This window comes from Tamandua tetradactyla, chromosome 2, assembly GCF_023851605.1.
Source record: "Tamandua tetradactyla isolate mTamTet1 chromosome 2, mTamTet1.pri, whole genome shotgun sequence".
Classification (NCBI taxonomy): Eukaryota; Metazoa; Chordata; class Mammalia; order Pilosa; family Myrmecophagidae; genus Tamandua; species Tamandua tetradactyla.
In genome coordinates, this window is record NC_135328.1 from 87,679,811 (window position 1) to 87,699,107 (window position 19,297).

At 34.2% G+C, this 19,297-nt stretch overlaps 1 long non-coding RNA gene across 1 annotated transcript in view; it reads left to right on the forward strand.

Annotated features, from left to right (window-relative positions):
* The window catches only part of LOC143673548 (uncharacterized), an 838,506-nt gene that overhangs the window by 426,801 nt on the left and 392,408 nt on the right, over positions 1-19,297 (forward strand). The window contains exon 4 of the long non-coding RNA XR_013170437.1: positions 377-484. This is a non-coding gene — a long non-coding RNA (uncharacterized LOC143673548). The remainder of the gene's footprint in view (positions 1-376; positions 485-19,297) is intronic.

Below are 19,297 nucleotides of genomic sequence, written 5' to 3' on the forward strand. Positions count from 1 at the left end.
CTTCTTTCTGGGGCTTAAAAAATGTATTTTAATTTACAGCTTCCAAGGACAATATATAGAAAATGGCTTCCTAAATTAGCACCTCAGTACTTAAACCGAATGGATAGGAATGATTGTGCTGAAATAATAAATAACCTTTTATAAGGAACGTTTTATAGGAAATAAAATATAGATGGTCCCTTTGGCTTATACAGGTACTGTATTAATCATCGAGGTGTAAATTATAGAGGTGAAGAGTTTATACTTCTTTCCTTTTGTTGAGCATTCTGATAAATGAGCGTCTGATGTGACAGTAAAAGATAACATAATGAATATCTTACTAGGCTTGAAGGAACATGGAAAAAAAAAAATGACTGACACTGTTATTTTGTTCCAGGTAGGAATAAAAGGCAAACAGTTCCTGGCCTGTGATACTCGTTTAGGAGGGTCTGCCTGGCAGCATGTTGGCACCAGCACTGACACAATCCAAGGGCCTTGGCTCCAGGTGAGTTCAGTATAAATGGGTTGTCTGGTTCTCCACGACACAGCGTACATATCTTTCCAACTGCTGTCTGCAGGTTTCATAACGGAACTCCGTCAGCTCTTTTACTCTTTCAAAATACTATGCTCCTGCATTTCTTTAAAATATTTCAGTTTTAAAATTCTACAGTGCCTTTAAAGTTGATGGCATTTTTGTTAAACTTTAGCGATAAAATAGGTAGCTATGAATGGATTTCCTCCTGGACTGAGTGCTGAAATGCCTGAGGTACAAGTAGAGTAAAATAGGAATCTTTGCAGAGTATTAGGGGGTAAGGAGAGGTGGTGCCGAGCAGTGACCCTGAGTGGTGATGCAGGATGAAGCATTTCAGGCTGGTACTTGTTCAGATGCTTTCTTAGGGCTGGGTTTCTGAGGGCTGGGTTTACCCTTGAGGACCCCAAATTGGGTCACTTCCAGAGCCAGGCAATTAGAGCATGCAGATAATCCAAGAACCCCAAGGACTCCTTTGGTTTCTATTTTTAAAATTACGAGGGGTCAGAACTAAGGTTCAAATATCCTTTTGCAGCACAGATACCAATTATGATCCTCCCTGAGCCTGTCCCTTCGTGAATCCATATGCATTGCCCAGACACATTAATATGGACCTTCTGTGGGGTGAATGGAAGATTTGTGCTGTGCAATTTAATTTTTAATCTTTTTTTTTTTTTTTTTTTTTTTGGAGGGTGCATGGTCCGGGAATTGAACCTGGGTCTCCTGCATGGAAGGCAAACAATTTAATTTTTAAAAAGTCATTTTTATACTTTGCAAAATCTGTGTACCTGGCCTACATGTATGCCTTATGTTAGATTCACAAGGAATCTCTGACTTCCACAGATTGTAGACTAGTCAAGAAAATAGACCAATCAAGACTACCAGGGCAAATGTTATAAAAAATACATATAAGGTGTAAGTAATTAGTATTTGGTCTATTTGTCAAATGTCTCAATAATCCTTTCTTTTGACACAGCAAATTCTGTACCTAGTGATTTAATTTAGGAAAATAACTAGCAATATTTGAAAAAATTTAAACAACATAATGTTTATCACAGTCTGTTTTAATAGCAGAGAACAATTGCAAACAGTCTAATTATTTAATTCTATGTAATTTATGCAGTAATTTTTCCCCAAACAGTGAAATTCTATACAACTTACAAAAAATGATTTAAAAGAATATTTATGACATGGTAAAAGGACTAAATATATTTTGAAATCTATAAAAGGAGTTTAAAAATGTCTTTTAGGAAGGTTCCATTGATTTATATATGGAGAGAAAATATGTTGGTAGAAAGAGGCCAATATGATAAAATAGTTTTAATTTAATTTTTTTTTACTTTGTTTTTTTCTGATGTTTTTATAATATTTTTTCTATAATCAGAACAAATAGAACTTTCCATTTTGAAAAAAACATGATTGATTTTTAAATAAGAAAAACAAACATGAGGGGAAAAAACTAAAGTCACAGAAAGTGGTCATTATGTTTTCCAACAGGAATAAAAAGCAGATTACAAAGTAGAATTTTAATAAAATCCTGTATGTGTATAAAATAAAGCCATATCTATACAGATTATTAGTTTATAATAAGAAAAAATATAAAACACTTTTAAGTTAATGAGAGTTTGTGAAAGTAAAGATAATAATTCTAATTTAGGAAATGTGGAAGGTCCCCAGAGAGAGATGGGAATTGAGTGAAGACTTGCAGGGTAACTGTATGGAAATGTTGTTTTGATAGTATTTTTAATAATTAAATTTGACCTGTTCATATGAATAAACACACATTTTTTTGTTCACTTATATTGTGCTTTTTTTTCATTTTGGGGGAAATTATTACATAAATGATATATCATTGCATAAATTTGAATATTAATGTATTTCAAGCTTACATAGAGTAGTTGACCTGATATACAAAATATTATTTTTCTCATGTACTTTAGAAAGAGCACAGCATTTTTAAACAAACTTATATGATTGTATGATCACAATAAGAATGTTCAACAAATCTTGAAAGTTGCTTATACAATTACTCTATTTTTTCTGCAAATCTTCTGTATCTGATTTCAGTGATCTACAAGGAAGCTGTGCATTCATTTATCTAAGAAAAAAAAAAGCCTATAAGGAAACAAATCTGTTTCTAATTTTAAATGTGAATGTGTGATTTTATTTTAAAAGAATATTGGTGGGGTCTGTTTCACAGACTTTTTTACGAACTTCTCCATAGGCTGGAGTTTCCAAGCCCATCCTCAGCTCTTTTTATTCTTACTGTTTATTATACTTGGATGTTTTTTATTACTCTCAGGGCTTCAGTATTTCTAAATTTAGTACTCTACCAAACCATCCCTCTAATTGCTTACTAGCTCAATATATCAAATGAACCACAAGGATATTTAATTCACTATTTTCAGTGCTGACTTCTATGTTTTCTCTCTCCCTTTAGGATGTACAGGTGTATTTTCTTTAGGAAGATTTTCCTGCTACTTCTAGCCCCAAGTCAACTTAAGCACAATTCCTGGGTATTCCCAGAGTACTGCTTGATCTCACAGCATTTCTCATGTATTAGGTGATGGATTCCTTGAGGATGAGTACTGTCCATCATCTGTCCATCCTGCTGGACACTGTGATCTAGTGTCAGAGCTGTGCTATGGCAAAAGAGAATAATCTAGCTGTGATTTTGAAATAACTCACATCCTTTATTCTTTCTTGAACATCATGAAGAGCTAAAAGTAAACAAACTACATGACAAACTCTATAGCAACTTCTTCAACTCAAACTTCCCAGGATGGGGGAAAATCACCCTCAGCTAGACCTTATGTCTTGCTCCTTCTGTCAGGAGGGCCCATTTTGGTTATATCCAGCTTAGATGACCAACATAACTTTGGAATTGGGGTGGGTTAGCTCTGGGCTGTCCCAAGCCCCTTCCTTAATAAACAATAGTGACTGTTTTTAATAATTAAGACTCTTAAAGTAAAAAAAAAAAAAAAGAAAGCTGAATAGAATGTATGCAGGGGAAGGTCAGTCACAAGGTTTTTCAATCATAAAGGTGCAAGATAAAGGCTGTGTAACCATTATCTGAGATCAAGGCCGCTGGGTTACTAGTTCAGAGATTTAATGTATTTCCCTCTGTGTACTCTTTCTTATATACCAGAAAATAAAAAGGAATATCTTTATAATGCTTCAGTAATCATAATCATCCCTTAAATCCTAACTTCTAGGTTATACTTTCCTTCAGATTCTCCTTTGGCAGAGGTTCTTATTTCCACCCTCTCCAATATCAAATCTGAAAAAAAGCAAAATACTGCTTGGCAAGGAGGAGTATGTATGAGAGACTTCCCAGAATGATTGCATAGAAACAGCCTGAAGTATTTTTAATGGGTAGGGGAAGCAGCAAGCTTGTGAATGAATATAGACATATTATAATCCTTTTTGCACCATCAGCATTTACTCTTTTTAATTCTACATCATCCTCTTTTCTATGCCCTTTCCGCAATCTGCCCACTCTAAATGTGTGATCTAGTTAACAGTAATCAGAGGCTAGAAGGGTAGCAGAATTTTTTTTCACTATGAGGGTTGAGAGATAGCAACGTACAAAAAAGAAGAAGGGGGAGAGGGAGGAGGTAAGGGGGTGGGGGTGGGAAGAGCTCAGGAGAAGCAGATTTGGTATTGGTTGACCTATCAGCTCTGCCATGTGAGTTATACAGCCCACGGTATATCAGTCTCTTCAAGCCTCTGATACTTAAATTTCTGTTTGCTCTAAATTATTCCCATTCTATAGAACAACTAAAATAATGTGCATGTAGGTCTTTTAAAAGGGATAAAGCATCCTACAGGTATGAGCATTGATTGATAATGCCAACCAAAAAGAGTATGCATGGCTCACCTAGGCATCCAGGTTATATGAAGTAAACAGTCTCAAGCAGGTTAAACTCATTTCAAATAAAACAAACACTCCCACCGCTCCAAAAAAAAAAAAAAAAAATCAAACTAATTCTACTGAATTAAATGCTTAATTAATTTTGCTTTTTATTTTTTCACCCGATATAAGGTTAAATATCACTAATCATATTTGCAAGTAAAACATTCAGAGCAACTAATATCAATTCTGATGAAGTTAGCAGCAAGAGATTTGTTCATTTATTCATTCTTTCACTTTTCTAGAAGTGAGCCTTTGTTGTTGTACTGAAATGTCTCTTCACTTTTGTGTAAAGGAAAAGGTTCCTTCCTTTTCATTTTAATATATGTGAGCTGCCCATCAAACCATCACAGTTCGATTGTTCATGAGCCCTTCTCACTGCTTTTTCATCATAAAGGGAATTCAGCTTTTAGACAAAACCCCAAGATAACGAGCTTGGTAACACAAAGCCAACTCCTTCCATGAAATCCACTCACAAAATGAAAATTCAATAGCTAATGATTAATTGATTAATTGATCTGGAAATTAATTCTAACCATATAATATTAATAACATTCCATGATCTGAAATTTAAGCTGCAGCTAACATCATGCAGCAACAAAAATTATTTAACATTTTCAATAACTTCAGTAAAGTTGAAGTTTGACAACTTAAGTACTATAAAAAAAGATTTTTGTGAAGTGTAGTAAAATATTGTAAATTATCGGAAGATGAGAATGTGTTCACTTAAATCTGTTTATCAGTCATTCAAGAACATATGCCTGCAATAAATCAAAACAGGTCTTATGTTGGTCACATTAAAACCATTTTGACTTCCAAATAATATGTAGTAAAACCTAAGTGAATTAGATCATTATTAATCAAAACTTTCAAATATCTAGTTTTTCCCGTCTTTTATTTGCATGTGTTAAGAAAATGTAAATAACATGAGAATGGGCCATGACTACAAAAAATGAGTCTGACGCTCAAATTCATGGCTCTCAATAACTAAAAAAAAGATTCAATTATTCAAGAAATAGTAAGCATCTACTATATGCATTGCATTTCCCTAAACCTATATTTATTAATTTAGATATCAATAAAATATTTTTGCCTTCAAAAGTTTATCATCTACCATGGGAGAGGGTTGAGAAAGAGATGGATAAACTGCTAAATATTAAGTTATTATGCAGATATATAGAGAGATATGCATTTAGATAACTATAATATTAGTTTTAGGAGTCAAAGGATAAGGAGAGATAAAATGCCAATAGTTTTTTAGAAGACAGACTACTTCTGACTTGTGTTAAAGTCACCAAGAAGGCTTCCTGAAAGAAGTTGAACTTGATATAAATCAAGCAATGGCATTGTAGATGGAGGAGTAGTATATATAAACAACAAATTTGAATTTACAGGATACATAGAAAAGAAAGCTAGAAATTATTTTTGTAATAAAGAATAGCAGTGGAAGACAATGCTAAAAGGAAAAGGCAGAGATCAATTTGGGGGGGCCTTGAAATGTTAATCAGTCCAAGATTTTCTTTTATTTTACTTTTTTCCTCCAGTGATCTGTGGATTTTGCATTGTGTTGGAATCTCAATAATTTCGTAAATGGCAATACTTTTAAATAGTTTTTCTAACTTAACATGAAGAATCTCTAGACTTTATACTAGTTGAGTATATATAAATTATTACAAAATCTGTGAAGTCGTAGCAGTGTTTAAATATCACAGTTAATAAGTAAAGATAACTATATAAGACATATAAAATTTATAACTTAAATGAGCAAACCTTTCTTCTTACAGCATTCAACCATTTACTTTGGCACATCAAGCATTACCGGTCGCTCTCAAGGTTACAAATCAACAGTCCTTGGAACCATTAAAACTAACCTTGGTGTGGTATAAGAAATCATTTTTTTTCCAGTTGTAATAAACAAATAGGAATTCAAATTTATGAGAGCATGATACTGAAAAGATGCAGATTAAAATACAAATTTTATGATAACATGTAGATAAATATTCAGTTACCTTATCTTTCTAAACAGAGGCTAATGCATAGCCCAGAGCTTTGCCTTCTCAAAACACTGTATCAACAGTTCCTTTATCAAAGTTTCTTCTGAAAGTTTCACATTAATTACTCTTCAGAAATTTTGGTTTCAGGTATCAGTTATCATTTTAGTCATAATGAGTCAAAGACACTTGAGAGGTTATATATATATATATTTCTATTTCCACCATTTCTCAATTTTATTAGTGCTACTTCATCATTTCATTTAACAAATCTTAAAATCATGAAGGAGTAATTTCTCCTTCTCCTCTTTCTCCTCCTCCTCCTTCCCTTTCTTCCCCTTCTCCTTTACCCCATTCAGTTTTCCAAGTCCTGAGAGTCTTCCTTTACAGCCTTTTTTATTTCTTCCTTTTTACTTCCTGTTTTCCTTTTTTAAGGCTCACTTATCTTTGGCCTAGATAACTAAAATAATTTCCTTACTTATCATCCCATTTCTGTCTTCCTGTCTAGAAGTTTCCCTCTCTAGTTCATCATACTGTTGTCATAGTAATTCTTCTGAGATACAAGCACAATCATATTATCATTCTTTAAAAATTTTAATGTCTATTTAGTTCATACTGAAGTTTTGAGGCCTTGACATGGCCATAGAATGTTAGGTAAGTGTTTGAGATAGAAATAGAAGTATAAAACTGAAACGTAGAAGAAAAAAATGGGGCTTGGGATATAGATTTGAGGTTACTTTCAATAAGTAATCATTTAGCATAAGATTAAATAAAGACAAAAGTAAGAAAAGGGAAAGATGTTAGAATAAAATTGTTTTGAGACACGGATATTAGAAGGCTGAAGATTAACCAAAGAAGAAATAATCTCAGGTGTAGAAAGAAAAACAGGGAAGTTAAGGTAGAACAGAATTAAAAAGAAAATGTCTTCAATGTTATAACCTGCTGGGTGTTGGAAAAAATAAAAAATAAAAAAAAGAGAAGCGAAAAGGCCAGTACATTAAACATTTCTTTTTAATAGAAGATGAAAATGATATTTATTAAATATTTATCAATATTAGGTGAAACAAAGAATTTTCAGACCATCCAAAAGTTGAATCAATCTTCTTCAAGGTTTCTTTATAATATGGATTAAAAAAAATAATAGTGGGCACAAAGGATAAAATGAGTAGATGGAAATACTAGTGGTCAATGACAGACAGGGAGTGGTAAGGTGTAGAGTATGTATGAGTTTTTTTTGTTGTTTTTTTTTTTTTCTTTTTATTTCTTTTTCTGGAGTAATGCAAATGTTCTAAGAAATGATCATGGTGATGAATACACAACTGTGATGATACTGTGAGCTACTGATTGTACACCACGTATAGTATATATGTGTATGAAAATTTTTCAATAAAGATAAATAAAAATTAAAACGAAATTTTAAAAAAGATGTATTTATTTACTGTAGAAACTACTTCAAGACTTCTTATATAATATATGACCTCAAATATCACAAATTCAGTTATCATCCTTTTCCCTACTTCCAAAGCCTGCTGGAAACGAGAGATTATGGGAAAAGCTCAGACTTTGATTATAGTAGTCATTAAATGTACAAAATGTGTTCTTGTAGAAGGAAAGATACAAATTTCTGTTCAGTAAGTCAGTGTCTTTTTATCTTACCCTGCAATGAGAAAAATTTTCTCACATTTTTAGCTACTTCCATTTTAGCAGTTGGTGCATTTCTATAAAAGAATAAGTTGCCATTGACATAAAAATTTGTAGTCAAATCTTAGATGTGTGATAAAGGTTACTTAATTTTTGTTTTTGTTGCAACCTGCTGTACCACTTAAATAACACCATCTGTAATGGAGCCGTGTATACCAATTGCTAAAGTCAAAGGTATTGCTACTCAGTATTGGAAACTTGGGAATTACAGTAAACATATTGGAACCGTGAAAATCACAACTTCTGTTGCGAACAGAAGAAAAAAAATGCAGCTGCTCTGGTTAGGAGAGGAGAGCATGGGCAGAATATGCTTCGTTTGCAAACATGTTTTTAACATTGAAAGCAACTTGTTTCATAAAATGTTTCTTTTTCTGAGACCCTCTAAACTTTAGCATAAAAAATTCTGCCAAGTACTGGACTATAATTTATAAAAGTAACCACTTTTAGAGATCTAGGGGGAGGGATAATATCCTCTAGACTTTCCTAAAAAGTCCTTTTAAGAGTGAGTTTTCTTCTCAAAGGTACTTTATGTGTAACATTAAACTGTTTTTTGGTTTTAAAGTTTTCACCCCCAACAAATCAGTCCAGGTACCTCTCTGTGTAATCATCAGTAAATGCTGTTGTTGAAATGGTTTAAATGGTTTTGGAACACCTAGAATTGTTCTACTTTTTAAAATTAATTTTTATTTTTATAAACAAAATAAAATCTCATAATTTAATAATCAAATAACTTTATGAGGCATATAACAATGACAAAAATCTCAACAGTGGTTCCACACCCCTCTATGCCTTAGTCATATTCAATGGAGAACAATATTCAGCTCTTCTACTGATTTAATTTTTACTTGGAGGAAGGGAATTTCTCAATTATTTCATATTTAGCATCCTTATATTGCTATATCTTGGTTTATCAAATTTAAATATTACCTTTTGACTTCCTGTTATGATAGTTGAGAATTCGGGGCAGGCATGTCCATCACAAGTCTTAACTCCCCCTGTCCTCTCAGTGTGTTGCATCAGGTTGTTTTGGTCAAATCAATATTGAGCATTTACATTATCGTGACTAAATAAATGTTGTTTTCCAGTTTTACATGTTTTAGCATAAGACCATGTTTTTCCTAAGGTTGATAAGACTATCAATAATTATTTAAAATTTCAGATGCATGAAATCTTTAAAATACTTATAATTCTAATATGTGTTACTACTACTATTGCTACTACTACTACTACTATTTTGAGAGCTCACTCCTCCAGCCTTCCATCCTTCTGCTCCCATACAGGCCAACTGCTCATTGGGTCTCCCAGTCTACACTGCTGTATTGAATTTCTTCTTCATAGATTCTATGTCTCTATCCTTTTTGTTGTTGTTGAGTCCATCTTTTTTTGCAGAACCATATCTTCCAGTGCCTTCCTAAGAAATATGGTACATGGAATTTTGAATCCATATTTTTCTTAAAGGGCTTATGTCTGTCTTTCCACCTACTTAATGTTTGGTTGGCGATATGCTTCTAGGTTGAAAATGAGTCTCTATCACCGTTTTAAAAGGCCCACATTAATGTCAATCTGAATTGCCTTTAATTTGTAGGTGATTTTTGATTTCCTTTGTTCTGCTTATTGTCCTTCATAGGAATCTTTTAGATGTCCTGAAATTGTGCATAATGTGCCATGGTGTGAACCTAATCTCATCTTGGCACCTGATGGTTTAGACATTTTCTTACATAATTTCTTCCCAATAGCTGTCATAGGTCCCTCTACTATTCATCAGTTGTTGGACATTTTGGTTTGTTCTTCTTATCCTTTTGCCTATCTTTACCACATCGTTTTACTCTATGTGAGATTTACTTAACTTTAATTTCTTCTCTTCTGTTGAATTTAATTTAAACCTTGTGCTTGGAAAAAAATCAAACATAGAGAAAAGTTGCAAGAAACAGTCAACAAACATTTCTGTATCTCTGTACCTTTTACCCCAATTCAAGTGTAATTGACATGAGACGAGCAAGTTGAGATGAGGAGAAAGTTGCTTAATGTTTCTGCACCACCATTTCCTCACTAGTAGAATGAAGATTGATAGGCTAGTGCCTACCTCGTAGAGCTATTGTGAACACTGAAGGAGGTAGAGCAATGCCTGTCACAGTATCAACTTCTGTCAATACTACCACTATCAAATGTCTTAATATCTCCATTTCCATTTTCTTTGTCCCTGTAAGTTGACCTTTTTTTAAAAGTCTTTTGCTGTGATGTTCCTGAGGTTTGTGGCAAGAGAAGAGATTAACAACTGTGGTCAATTCAGCAATTACTTAATATTCAGACTTTTGATTTTACTGTCTTAATTGCTAAGCCAACTATTGTTCCTCAACAGTAAGTTTTTGCGTGTAACTAGTAAGTTTTCTTTCAATGCATTCATTCATTTCATCTAAAGGAGATTAACTTTTGTAAACCCCAGGTTCATTTCAGGTGTCTATTTATGAAACATTCTCATTCTGTTTTCAACTTGTTTTATTAGAACTACTTATGTGTGAAGTGTCATAAACTCTTACTTAAATCCTTGATTATTATTTTTAGATATTGGTGCTATTTCTGTGAGAACTTATTACAAGATGATTTAAGGACATGTTCCCAAAAAATATTATAGTATTTAACTTTACAAAAACGGGGTTTGATTTTACTATGTATAACCTATTAAACAGGCAATAGAATCTCTACCTTCTTTTCGAAGATATTTATGTTATAGAAATTCACAGTTATTTAAATATTTATAAAATGAGAGTTGAGAGCAGCACTTTTGAAAAGCAGTTAATAATGAACAGACATCAAGGGAGCTATCATTATAACAGCAAAATGCTTTGCAACCCTAATAACTTCAGTGGTGCAGAAGCAGGCCATCAAATTTAATTAAAAGCCGTCAAAAATAAACTGAGAAATTGAACTGTAAAAGGCTGTCCTTTCCCAGAAGATGAAGGCAAAAAGAAAGCAAAGGAGAGCCTTGAAAGTAGTAATGAATTGATAAGCCTTATTGCTTGCAACTTGTAATTCGCTCTGTCAGATTTTAGTATCAGTTAAACTAGATTAATAGAGCAATCACTGATTCTCTATTTTAAATCCTTCTTTGTCCTCTCCCCTGTTATAGGATCCTACATAGAGGGGAGCTTGGGTGGGTCAACATTTCGATTCATTTCTCTGCTCAATCACTTTTTAAATAATGCTGACATCTGTATTTGCTGGACACCAGCATTCTCCCTGAGTTTTTAAAAGCAAAAATAAATTTAGCTATTGACAGGCTGCAGCCATCGTTTCGAAAGAGGCTTAACTCTTTTATTTAACAGAGGAAGAAATCCCCTGCAGCATGAGTGACTGACAACCCTTTCTACCACTAGGGGCTACCATAGCGAAGTGAATGATAAAGAGGAGATAACAAATTTATTGTTGCTTTAATCGTTCAGATTAATGTGGATCTGCAGAAATAGTGCCACAAGGACAAAAACAATTTGCCCTCGATCATTTTATTTTTATAATAATGTTCTTTAATGAAGCTAACGCCTCCCTGCTGTGACCTTATTATGTTTTTCAACATCAGTGAGAAATAGATTCCTCCAAATTGTACGAGAGCCCATGAAACAGCAGGGATATTGAAGTAGAGGATCAATTACTTTTTTGCAGGCATTTTGAACTTGAAGTGGCTATAGCACAGCCCATGTAAACAAAAAGACAAACCGGATTATTGAAAAGCAGGGTATAAAATATTCTGAACGTTAAAAAGCCGAAATAAACAAACCATTCTGTGTTCTGTCTTTCAATGTTATTATGCAGTGACCCTTCAAGGAGCAAGTATTCAAAATGCTGTTTTAGAAGAAGGAAACAAAAATTCAAAACAGAATTTTATATCTGTCAAATATTGAAATGTAAAATTCTAAAACATATTTTTAAGAATCCTTTTGAAAATTGCTGACGCCACTGCTTATAGGTTAAATCCTGCTTATTGTAACTTGAAGAAAGGATCTTTGATTATGGTGAAAACTTAGAGACACAGATAAGGGTGGGAATAGAAAAGAGTACAAACATTATGAATGTAGCAAATTATTATTGCATTTATGAAATACCCTCTAGGAGCCATCTTCTCTCCTTTTGCTGGCTCCCCAGGCAGAGCCATTTTCAGACTCCCACCTACTTTCTCTCTTTCGCTCTCCCATCCACCTTCTCCCTGCTCCCTTACCCCAATAAACCTGTTCAGCTTTGAAAAAAAAAAGTGGAATACCTTCTAATTTGTAAAGTGTTTTCATCTATTATGCCACTTTATTGTGGCTACCACCCTAATAAGACACGAGTTCATACAGGTATTGCTCTCTCACCCATGCTGCAGTAATGAAGACTGAGGCTCAGACATGTGAAATGATTAGCACAGGGTTGCAGAACTGCCACAGTGGTTGCTGGCACCTGGACCTAAGTAATAGCTTGATGCTCCTTCCCTTTAGCATTTGCAAGAGCTCTCAACTTTCACAGTGAAAATCATGTGGTTATAATGTAGTCAGCCTTACAACAGTATATAATTTACTCTTCCATCTGCCACATTCAGGTGGCAACTTCTATTTGTGCTGATCTTGAAGTCCATGGATCAGTGGGCCTTTAGAGAATGGAAGCTCACAAGTACGCTTCATTTAAATAACTGTCCTGCAGTGCATGCAGGTCTGTGGGGACACATCTCTGGTAATGGAGCAGGCTTAGAAGCTTCTTTAGAAAAGGCTACTTGAGTTGAAAGCCACATTCTTCCCTGGGCAGGGATTCTTCTGCCTGGAAGGAGACAGGGTGAGGAATGAGGCAAGACCATCAGGCACTGTGATGAAGAGAACTGATTTAAAGAGAGAGCTGGCTGTGGGTCATGGTGTGAGAGCCCTGAGACCAGGTTGATGGGAGATAAAGAAACAATCAAGATGGGGATCACAAGAGAACGGATTAAATGGAATTAGGAAGGGTAAAAGAGTAAGAGAAATAATCAGATATGAGTGTGAGGAGCAAAGTACTGAGAAATTAAGAGCAAACTGTAGCTAAAATTCAAATGGTAAGAAATTCATATTTATGTGAATATATAAATCAAATATTGTCATTGGTATAGATAATTTAGGTTACTTTTTAAGCTATTGTCAATTATTCTCATTAGTCAATAAAGGCTGGCAGATAGCATTCTATCTTCTCAATGACAAGGTTATAATCAGTAATGATGATACTCCAAAAGAGAAATAATAATGGCATTCATCGTTGTGACTATGTGCCAGATACCTTTCTGAGACGTATCTTCATGTATTAAATATTATTATATAACAGACTGTGAGTGTGTGTGCATATAAAATTCCCATCTTAAGGATCAAGACATAGAGGTAGAACAATTTTAAGTAGTCTGCCCAAGATCACACAACCACTAAGTTCAGAGTCAGGGATCTTTAGCTCCACAAGCTTCATCCTTAGTACTTTCAGACCATTCTTTTAAAAATAAAATAATAATCTTCTGACTCATTCACATAAGTTTTAGTCTTTTATTTGCATTTTAAAAGTGATAACATTTTGGAAAACTGAAACATTTATGAGAATTGCAAACCAAAACGGTATGGTTTGAAAGTTCCCAAATTATTGTTGATTGGTACGAAAACATTTTGCTTATGAGATAATGAGAAGGCAAATTTTACATTTTTATTGGGTGATTATGTTAATTCCTTATGAAATAAAAAATCATAATATGTTTGTTTTTTATAGTAACAAGGATAGCCATGATGCATGGAGCTGTGCAATAAAGCCTTCTCTCATACTACATCTTTAATATGCAGTAGATTCTGTTATCACACCACCTATTAGAAGAGGGGCTTTAGCACAACAGAGTGTGTGTGGGGAGACTGATCCTGTTTTATCTCATCCCTACCCTGGCCAAAGCAGAACATTCACTCCAAGTCTTGTAGCTTTCCAGGGTTCTTCTTTTTCTTTTTTTATATTTTTATTGACACATCTTCACACACATACAATCTATACATGGTGTGTGATCAATGGCTTACAATATCATCACCTAGTTGTGTATTCATCACCATGATCATTTTTTTAGAATATTTGTATCACCCAAGAAAAGAAATAAAAAATAAACCCCATGCATCCTTTACCCCTCCCTCTCATTGACCATTAGTATTTCAACCTACTCATTTTTTTTTTACCCCTCATCCCCCTATTATTTATTTATTTTTTATCCATATATTTTTACTCATCTGTCCATATCCTGGATAAAAGGAACATTAGATTCAAGGTTTTCACAATCACACTGTTGCACTGTAGAAGTTATAATTTTATACAGTCTTCTTTAAGAATCAAGGCTACTGGAACACAGCACAATAGTTTCAGGTACTTCCCTCCAGCTACTCCACTACACCATAAACTAAAAAAGGGATATCTGTTTAATGCATAAGAAAAACCTCCAGGGTTTTTCTGTTTTAAATTTCTCAGCCACTGAAACTTTATTTTGTCTCATTTCTCTCTTCCACCTTTTGGTCAAGAAGGCTTCCCCAATCCTATGATGCCCGGTCCCAACTCATCACAGGAGTTCTGTCCTACTTTGCCAGGGAGATTTACACCCCTGGGAGTCATGTCCCACTTAGTGGGGAGAGCAATGAGTTCACCTGCCAAGTTGGCTTACAGAGAGAGAGGCCACATCTGAGCAACAAAGAATATTCTCTGGAGGTGACACTTAGGCATAATTTTAAGCAGACTTAGCCTATCCTTTGCAGGAATAAGTTTTCATAGGGGTGAACCCCAAGATCAAAGGCTCATCTTGTTGATTTGGTTGTCCCCACTTGCTGCAAGAATATCAGAAACTCTCCAAATGGGAAGGATGAATATTTCCTCCCTTCTCTCCATTTCCCCAAGGGGACCTTGCAAATATTTTATTCACTGCCCAAATTACTCCTGGGTATATCAGGGTATCATACCACCTGAACAAACCAACAAAATCTCACAGCCTATTCAAGATTCCATGTACTTATTGTGTTCAACTAAACTGACCATACAAGTTAAATTAGGTAATGTGCTACCTAAAGTATAAATTTTGCACCAAATAAATCTCTCTCCCCTTGGTCTCACATAGAAGTTGAAGTTTTGAAATATGGGCAATATCATCCTTTACTCTGTATTCTCATATGCCTTAGTCCTATCCAGATCAGCTTCCTTCATATCTCTAGTCACAGTCTGATCTCTTTTTCAAGTTTTTAAGCAGTGTTTGTATGGGGCACTGCTGACTTTCATAGTTTCAGAGCTCTAACTCTGAGTCTCAGGTGTTACAGAAATACCCAAGTGTGCTGGTTTGAAAGAATTATGTACCCTAGAAAAGCCATGTTTTAATTCTGTTCCATCTTTTGGAGGCAGCCATTTCTTTTAATTCCTATTCAGTACTGTAGGTTGGAAACTTTGCCTTGTGCCTTTCCAGTTGAAACAGAGACACCCTGAACTTCATTGGCTTTTCTTGAGTGACGGTAACCTCTTCTTGGTGCCTTAATTTGGACATTTTTATAGGCTTGCTTTAATTGGGATATTTTCATGGCCTTAGAACTGTAAACTTGTAACTTAATAAATTCCCCCTTTTAAAAGCCATTCCTGTTTCTGGTATATCACAGTCCGGTGGCTAGCAAACTAGAACACTGGGGTTCCAAGGAATGACCAGATTATATACAAAAGCTCAACATTTCAAAATTTGGAAATAGCAGTTACAACTCTGGGATAGATGTGACTGCTATAAGAGCTTGCAATTTTCGAACACCTATTAACCTATGCTCTTTATTTAAATTCTCCAAGTTTGCATATTATAGTTAGTCCATATGAGTGAGGCATGATAATATTTGTCTTTTAATTTCTGACTTATTTCATTCAAGATACTGTCCTCAAGGTTTATTTACCTATGTGCATGACTTACAATTTCATTCCTTCTTACAACTGCTCAGTAGTCCATTGTATGTATACACCATAGTTCTCCCTTCCATCCTACAGTCATTGTACCCTTAGGCCACCTCCATCCATTGTGAATCTCAAACACTGCTGCCATAAACATCAACCAGTGTGTAAATGTTCTAGGTTCTTACTCATTTCTGTGATCCTTTCAGAGATCTACCTCCATTCACTCTCTGGATTATTTTATTTTTTTCTGAAAGATTTTGTATTATTACATAAATGATCATGTTGTTTTCAAAACACTTCCACCATTTTAATCCTATCATAATTACAGTTTTTGTACAACAAGAATTGTGCATAGATGGTATATCAGGGTCACTCAAAAAATATAATTTCCGGATATAAAATCCATATTTTCTGTTTAAGAAGGAGGAGGAGGGTGAGAGAAAGAGAAAGTAATTGCCAGTTAAAGATTAATGATACAATAAGAAGAAATGAAAGTGAATGAAATTCAAGGTATATAATTAAAAGTTAGCTTCTAGAAAAGAAGAATGCATTTTTCACTGAGATGAAAGAGTCAGAGAAGGGAGAGATAAAAATGAGGGAGGGACAAGAAATGATACAGGAAAAGACTTGAAAGTAAAAAATGTCGGAGGTAGTTTGGATGACTTTAATTTTCTAATTCAAATATGGGCAAAGCCATCTGAGTATTTATTGAGTGCCTAATATTCATACTTTTGCTTATGAAGACATGAGGAAGACAAATGAAAAAGTATATGCCCTCGAGGATATTATGGTCTTATGCAAGAAATAAGTGGAATTAAACCAGGCATTGTGTTGCATTAAACATTATAGACTATATGCTAAAAGAAAACAAAAGGCTAAGGGGATGTTTCTGAAAAGAAAGTGAAACTTAATTTTTCATTATCCTAGTTCAGAAGCTCATAAGTGAATGCAGTTGTCCTTAAAAGTAAGCAAATGAAAGTGTTTATCCAGAATGGTAACTCTTTTGTGATGGCTTATTATATGATATCTTAGACTAGAGAGAAGGAAAATGTTTGCATGCATTTTTCTCTCATGTTTAATTGTATTTGTAATTATAAATAGTGGATAAATTTGAGGGATTTGTAATGGGAAATAAAAGGAGCATTGAGACTGATGAAAAATTTTTAGGAATGCGTTCGTTTTGTTTTTTATCCCCCTCTCGCACCACTGGAGAATGTATTTACAATTTGCATTGTGTTTGTAGTAAAAAAAAATTATTGTTGTTGTTCCAAAATATTTTCTTTAGAAAGATGAATATTTTATTGATTTTATTTACTTTCTTTTTGTGGTAATTAAACATCATTCTGAAAAAATAAAAATGCAAATAAAATGATAAGAATATAACATCCTTCTAATTTTAATACTTAGAGATAAGTCTGGATATTATTGGTACTTGACTCATGGAGGTTTTTTATGTGTGTAAGTACTTCAGTTTGCTAAAGCTGCTAGAATATAATATACCAGAAATGGACTGGCTTTTATAAAGGGAATTTCTTAAGGTACAAGTTACAATTCTAAGGCCATGGAAATGTCTACATTAAGGCACCAATGGGAGGACGCCTTCTTGGAGGAAAGGCAACTGTCATCCAAGTTCCTCTGTCACCCGGGAAGGCACAGTGCAACATCTGCTGTCCTCCTCTCCTGACTTCTGGTTTCAAATGGCTCTCTCAGCTTCTGGTATCTCCTGAGGAGTTTTCCTTCTGCATCCCCAAATGCCTGTGTCTGAGCTTTCTCCAAAAATGTTTCCCTATTAAAGGGCTCCAGTAAGCGATTAAGACCCACCTTGAATGGGCCAGGTCACATCGCCATGGAAACAACCTAATCAGGAGGTCCCACCGTCCAGTAGGTCTGCCCCCACATGAATGGATGAAAAGAGCGTGGCTTTTCTGGGGTACAAAACAGTTTCAAACCAACACTGTGTGTGTGCATATGCACACGTGGGTGTGCATGTGTGTATGTGCGTGTACATGTGCATCTTCACTGTCATCATTGCTGGCATTTACTTAAAATGTCTGAGAAACTTGCTCAGCATTATTTCATTTAAATGTTTAATTAGCCCTATATTATGGATAATAAAATGAATCTGAGAATAGCTAGATAATTTGTCTACTTTCCTATGAGAGTCACTGGGTAGTAGAGACAAGATTTATGCCCAGGCTGCCTGAAATCCATGATTTTAATAACAACAGGGGCTGCCATACTGTTTATAATAAGCTGCGTTCAATAACAGTATATTATGAACATATTTCTATGTCTTTTATAGTTAATAAAAGACATTGTTCTACACAGTTTGACAGAAATCCTTTGCATGGATTCATTATAAATTTTTAACTAGACCCTTATTATTTTGGTTGTTTCTGTCATTTCTTTATTAGAAACATTGGTCTAATAATGAAACTTGTACAGTTTGTCCTCTTATTTGCTCAGGATAAATTCTTAGTAGAAACAGAATTGCTATAGGGAAGCATATGTGCTTCTCCCCCTGTCAAATTGCCCTCCAGATGAACATTTAAATTTTTATATCTACTAAAGTCAAAACAGGTGTCCCTCTCACTATACCCTTCTAGTTCTGTGCATTAGATTTGTTTGCAATCTTTTGCAATTTTATGCATTTTTTTAATTAAAAAGCATGTTAATCTGTGTTTACATTTAAATTCCAAGAGATTTTGAGAACTTTTGAAGGCTGAGGGAAGAATTGCTGGAAACATTTCAGAAAGAGATTCGTTATCTTTTAAAGATCAGATTTTCACCAGGATATCAATAAATTTAACCCTTTCAAAACAAATAATTTTCATTTTTAACTATAAGTAATTCACACTTACAAAAATTGCACCCCACTTTGGCTTATAAAATAATGTCCACTGTCCAAATTTAAAGTTAACAAAATCATTAAATTTAATTAAAGGAAATTAATCAATACCTATGATTTATCATTCCATAAGAAATTTTCCTATTAATTTTCACTTAAATGATGTCTTTTCGGTGACAGAATACTGAAGGAAATATGCAGTGCCTTTAGAAGTGATTTAATAGTTTCTAAAATAAATTGAACTGTTCTGGTAATGTTCTGAATCAGTGTGAGTGAAGAAGAGAAGTAATGAATGGGCTAGAATTACTGAATCAATCAGGTTTGGATCGACGTTGGCCTGCCAATGAGGAAATGTTTCTGGGAAAGAGAGGAATTCCAAATTTAATCACTTCTGATGTTTGCATAGTCTTGGCAATCTACCT